Raw genomic sequence first — 6000 nt, forward strand, 5'->3', positions numbered from 1 at the left:
AGGAGAGAGATCTGGGTGCATGGGGCAATCACAGGATGATTATGAGCCACCAGTGTGATGCAACTACAAAAAAGGGCAAATGCAGTCCTAGGATGTATCAGGCGAGGCATTTCCAGCAGAGAGAGGGAAGTATTAATGCCATTGTACAAGGCACTGGTGAGCCCTCATCTGGAATCCTCTGTACAGTTCTGGTCAGCAATGTTCGAGACGGATGAACCCAAATTGGAACAGGTGCAGAGAAGAGCTACTAGGATGATCAGGGGAACAAAGTGCCTGTCTTATGAGAGGAGATTGCAAGAACTTGGCTTGTTGAGCCTAGCAAAATGCAGGCTGAGAGGGGCTCTGACTGCTCTCTACAAATCCATCTGGGGTAAACACCAGGGAGGGGGAAGAGCTATTGAGGCTAAAGGACAATTTAGGCACAAGAACAAATAGGGAGAAACTGGACATGAACAAATTGCAGCTGGAAATGAGAAGAAAGTTTCTAACCATCAGAGGGTGAGGTTCTGGAACGGCCTCCCAACAGGAGTAGTGGAGGCAAGCAACTTAATTAAAGTCATAAAATTGAAGGCCAGAAGGGGCTACCAGATCTCTAGTATTAAGAAAGAGATGGACAATTTTATGAGTGTGACTGTATGATGGGATTTCTTGTGATAGTGGGGGGCAGCGCTCAGCAGCCCTGGGAGTCCCTTTCAATTTACATCTTATGTTCCTAAAAGTCATGCTTCAGGGCTTCAGTTGGTTACCTGTTGGGTCAGGAAGGGATTTTTTTCCTTCACTATGTTTTTGGATTTTGGGGGATTTTCTTCCTCTGAAGCATAAGATCTGGCCATGGCAGGAGATGGCACATTGGACAGGGTGGGCCAGGACTCTGAGATGGTACAGAGCATTCTTTCTCTTAGGTTCTTGGCTGGTTAGTTATTGCTCACATGTTCAGGGTCTAACTAATCACCATATGTGGGGTCAGGAAGGAATTCCCCTCAGGTCAGACGGGCAGAGACCTTGGGTTCCCCCCCACTTTTTTTGGCCTTCCTCTGCAGTGTGGGTTGTGGGTCTCTTGCCCCACTCCCACACAGGCATGGAAGGGGTTAATGGAGGCTAGATGTGCCAACTAACCTAATAGATGGAATGCTGAGGGGGACGAGCCCTAATTAGAGGAACAGGCATACCTGTGCCAGAACAGGCGGGGCCTGCACAAATCCAGGTAGCCAGCTGCACACAGGGGGTTGCAGTGGCTGGGAAAAGGCAGACACTGTCAGGAGAAGAGGAGGACTTGATGGAGACTTCAGGCTGAAGTCACTCCCTGGGAAGAGGGAGCAAACTTTGGGAACTGGTAGGCCCAGGAAGTAAAGGGTAACCAGTAGTAGGAAGCAGCCCAGGGATAGAGCAGTGAGGCCAGAGAGAGAAGGCCCAGACTGCTGAGCTGAGGGTCCCTGGGCTGGAACCTGGAGAAGAGGGCTGGCCTGGGTTCCCCTGCCAGCCACTGGGCAATTGGCACTGAGGCAGTGAGCAGGAAGACTGCCTAGGACTATTGACGAGCTAACTTCTCCCTCCCTCTCCCCCCAGAAGGGGGCATTTCAAGTGACCTTGGTGGAGGGCTGAGTCACAGCGAGGACAATGCGGTTGCTGAGGTGGAGAGAGGGGCTGCAGGCTGGTCAGGGAGGTGGAGTGACGGTGTGGGAACCATGGAAAAGGGCATCACCTGAAAGAGCTACTCCCCAGAGCAACCAGCAGGAGGCGCCTCAAGCAGTGAGCGATGCACCCCATGATAGTATGTCTCCCTTAATCGTTTCCCTGACATTGCAGGGACCTTAAGCATGTCTCTCCATTTTCTAGAAAAAGTGTTTTGTACAGGAAGCTAATTTTAATAGAAGTGATGACTTCTGGGCTAATAGGAGACCAAGAAATGCAATTAATTTATATCTATCTATGCTGGCAACTTTTCTAATAAAGAACTATCTGTATACTATATGATGGGAATGCCTCTGAAAATATATCCAAGAGGAACGGGCTTTGAGTTGGAAAAAGAGGATCAGCAACCTCAATTCTTAGTATATAAGGAAATTCCTGTTTCATTGGAACCAGAAATGTTAACAATTATACAGACTGGGGGTGGGGTGAATGTTGAAGAAATTACAGGGAAAGAGTGAATTTTATGCTATTAAAATGTATTGAGATGTGATTCATTATCAGATATTACAAACTGCTGGACATTTATTATGGGGTAATCTGTTGATAATCCTTCTGGGGCGTCTCAGCAGAAATGGTCACACACAAGGAAATGAAGAATTAATCTATAGTACCGGACTATTAGTAGCTTCTTGTTATTAAAGAGAATCATTGCCCTAAATTAGCAGAATGGTGTCAAAAAAATGGCATGTTATTGTTATGGAGAAGATAGTGCATCAAGTACATATCCAGCAAAAAGACAAAGGACAGCTACTTAGGTAGCAGGTTACCATTTGTTTGTAACTAGGGGATGAACCCAGATGTTACAGTGGTGGGTATATTAATGTAACCCGTCTGCCAGTCATAGGTGGCAGCAACAAGGGCTGGGTTCAACAATACAACACAAAACCGACTCGAGCCCCCACCCAGTGACCTGGGACAATTACACACCACCCCCTCGGTGCCTCTAAAAGGCAATACTTCCCCTCTCGCAAGCACAGAGTCCGAGTGTAGCAAAATAACTTCTAATAAAAGGAGGGAAATAATGTGGCATTAATTTGGGGAAACACCGCAAACAGGGTTTATAAACATAAACCGTGATCAGAAGACCCAACACCAAGTAAGTTGGGCAGTGTTCTTTTCCCCTAAGGTTCTTAAGTCCAGCAACCCAAAAGTCCCTTTAACGTGCCCATCCCTTATCTGCACCCCACTCATAGTTGCTGTCCTTGGACAGTGCAGACCCAGAGTTCAGAGGTGCACCTGCAGAGTTCACCTCCCACCCTGGGGGGAAGGGGGTTAAGTAGGCACCTTACTCACTCCGCTGATCAGGCACTCACTCACCACCCCTCTCTGCAGGGCTCTGCTCTGGCACTCTCCACCAGCCGCCCAGCTGGCCGCTTGCCACACCTCCCCACCAGCCACCCTGCTGGCCACACCAAGATGTCTTCAGGGCCCCCCACTTAACACAGCTCTCAGTGATTTCAGTTGTTAGTGGGGGAGCCTCACTGCTGGTACACACTGGGCAGTCTCTTGCATCAGAAACACTGTCCCAAAGCAGGTGGGTGTGCCCTTGCAAACATGATCAGCTCCTAAAGTCCTTTTCCACAGTTCACCCCTAGATGTCAGGGGAGAGCTCATTCAGACTCTGCTTACATTAAAATCAACCCATAGAAACAACCAATTTTTGGGCTCATCAAGGAGCAGCTCTAACACAACTCTGGGACAGCTTCTTTTTTCCTTTCACATCTTTGGACATGTCTTGAGCCTTGAATTTTTCTTTTTCGTTTGCATCTTAATCCCAGCCATGTACCTGTTTTTGGAGTTTGCTGAGTACTGTGTGTTTGCTCTGCGGGTTAGAATAACATCATTTTACTATGTCACAAAGTCTGGTCTTAACCCATTAAACCTGCCCATATGTTTTCTCAGCAACAGATTCCCCTCCACTTGTGAGTATGTGCACATATCCATTTTGCATTCGGGAAACAGGAGTAGGTTTAAATAACTTGAAAATAGAGACCCTTCCCCTCCCCCACAACCCTTGTAGGGGCCAAATCTCTTTTGAGCGGTACTAAGCACTCTCAGCCCACACTGAAGTCAGGATTTGGCCTTAAATTAGTTTTGCTCTGATTCTGACACACACTGCACATAACAGTATTAGGAAGGACTTTCTAACTTGGCATTAGGAGTTCACCATTTACTTCCCAGCCTGCCCTGCTCAGAAGAATGCTAAGGCTTGTTTTGCTTGGAATTACTGTATAACCTAGCCTTGGTTTCCACTGCCTCCATACAATTTGTAAACCACAAAGCTGAGGTAAACAATAGCTTTTGGTAGAACTGTGATAACCAGAGAGTATTAATCATTAGTTGCCATGTCCTGACTTGACCAAATTGTTTCTCAGAACAATAACGTTCACAAAAATAGAGAACTCTTTCCAGACACGTAGGTGTTTGTTGCGGAGTTGACAGGAGTGTTGCTTTAGAGTGAAATGGCAGAGCTAATACACACTGTTTTGAGAACTTATTTAAATGTCCACTGGATCCTAAAATGTGCAAATGCAAATAGTTTGCATAAATGAAAACAAAGAATGTTCAAAGCATATTATTGGGAGGAAAAAAATATCTATTCTGAGGGCAGATTCAAAGCAGCTTTATGCCACTGACTGCAAAAACCATGTCGGACTTGATGACACAGGATTTCAGGCAGGGTGAAAGTAAATGTGAAATTTATTTTAGAGAAATGTTTCAAACTGAGAAGTACTTATCAATATACTGAGCACATGTACAACAGGGTCCCCAGTTGAGACAGAAAATGAAGTGCTAGTCTACATGTTAAGTAAACTCACAATCTCTGTTGCACCAAACCAAACATAGTGTTCTCTCGGGGGAGCTCTGGAGTTACTGCAACTTGAACTGGAATAATAGGAAGCTGCACGGGAAAGAGTGGAGAACTCATGAGAGTTGTGTGGGAAACCTTGCAATCATGAGCAATGTTTACACAAATCGACAGAAGCCAATTAAGTCACATAATAGAGATCTGTTCAATTCTTCTTCTTGATCAAAGATAATTGGAAGATGAGTCTCAGGTGTCTGAGTCTGTGTACAAGCTCTCATGGCTAACCCAGAGACTCGGTACATTTGAAAATTCTAAGAAGGAAGTTAATTAAAACCTATGAACTCAATAGAATTTCATTATGAAACGTCACCCCGACAAACCATGTACAAGCAAGTGAGTGAGCCAGAACCCTCAGCCACCAAAATACCACATCTGTTGCCCCATCTCCTCATTAAACTCTGATTCTCTGCTTGCTGGCTTGAAGGCTCTGTACATTAGGCATTTGTCAATTCCTGCATCATTAAAGGTAAAAATAGCCAAGTCTGATTCCAAAAGCATCTTTAAAAGATCCCTAGGCAGGGGTTCAGGGACTAATCTCCTCACACGGGGCCTCCTCCTCACAGACTGGGGGCTCAGGGCCTACCTCCTCACAGACCGGGGGAGTGTAACAGGGTGTATTACCCTTTTAAGGGCTAGTGGTGTGTACAGTCAGGCAGTCTGGGGGCAGTCAAGGAGCCCCCTGCCCTGCCCTGCCCTTGTGGCTGGGCTATATAAGCAGGAAAAGGAAGCTGAGGAGGGCAGAGCAGCCATAGTGCCTGCTCTAGGTTGCAGGCCTCAGGTCATTAGCTTGACCTGGGCCCTAGAGATGTTGCTGTTTTTCTGACTATAACTTAGGTGGCTCAGAGGCAAGGGATTTATGAGCTGGGTTAAGCAGGTCCTCCCCTGACCTGATGCAGAAGGGAAGGGGAAAGCCAGCCTGCCTCCTAAGGAACTAGGAGCTAGGAGCTCTGCCGGCTAGGAGGGTTGGTTTGGAGCCCTTCCTAAAGGGGACATGGGGTTTTTTGTTGGTTAGTTTTGGCCTCCTCCTTCTTGAATCCTGTACAGGGAGCATTGGGGGAGGGGAGGAGTCAGCCCAGGGCCCTAGCTCCCCAGGGAATGTGTGTGACCCCCTAGGGACAAGCTCCCCAGGAACTGTGTGAGTGTCTGGAGGGGAGATGTCTATACATAAATGGAAGGAGTAAGGGGAATAAATAGAAAGAACTGGAAGTATTAGTACATGAGATAAATTATGCCAATTGGTGTCACACAGACTTGATGGGATAAGTCTCATGACTGGAATATTGGTATGCAGGGGAGTAGCTTGATACAGCTTGTTCAGAAGGACAGGCAGGATAGAAAGGCAGGAGGTGTTGCATTATATATTAAGAATAGATACACAAGTTCTGAGGTTCAGAAGGAGGTGAGAGACAGATGAGCTGAAAGACTCTAGGTGAAGATAA

The sequence above is a fragment of the Terrapene carolina genome, unplaced genomic scaffold (genome assembly GCF_002925995.2).
Source record: "Terrapene carolina triunguis isolate 2854851 unplaced genomic scaffold, T_m_triunguis-2.0 Scaffold147, whole genome shotgun sequence".
Lineage (NCBI taxonomy): Eukaryota > Metazoa > Chordata > Testudines > Emydidae > Terrapene > Terrapene triunguis.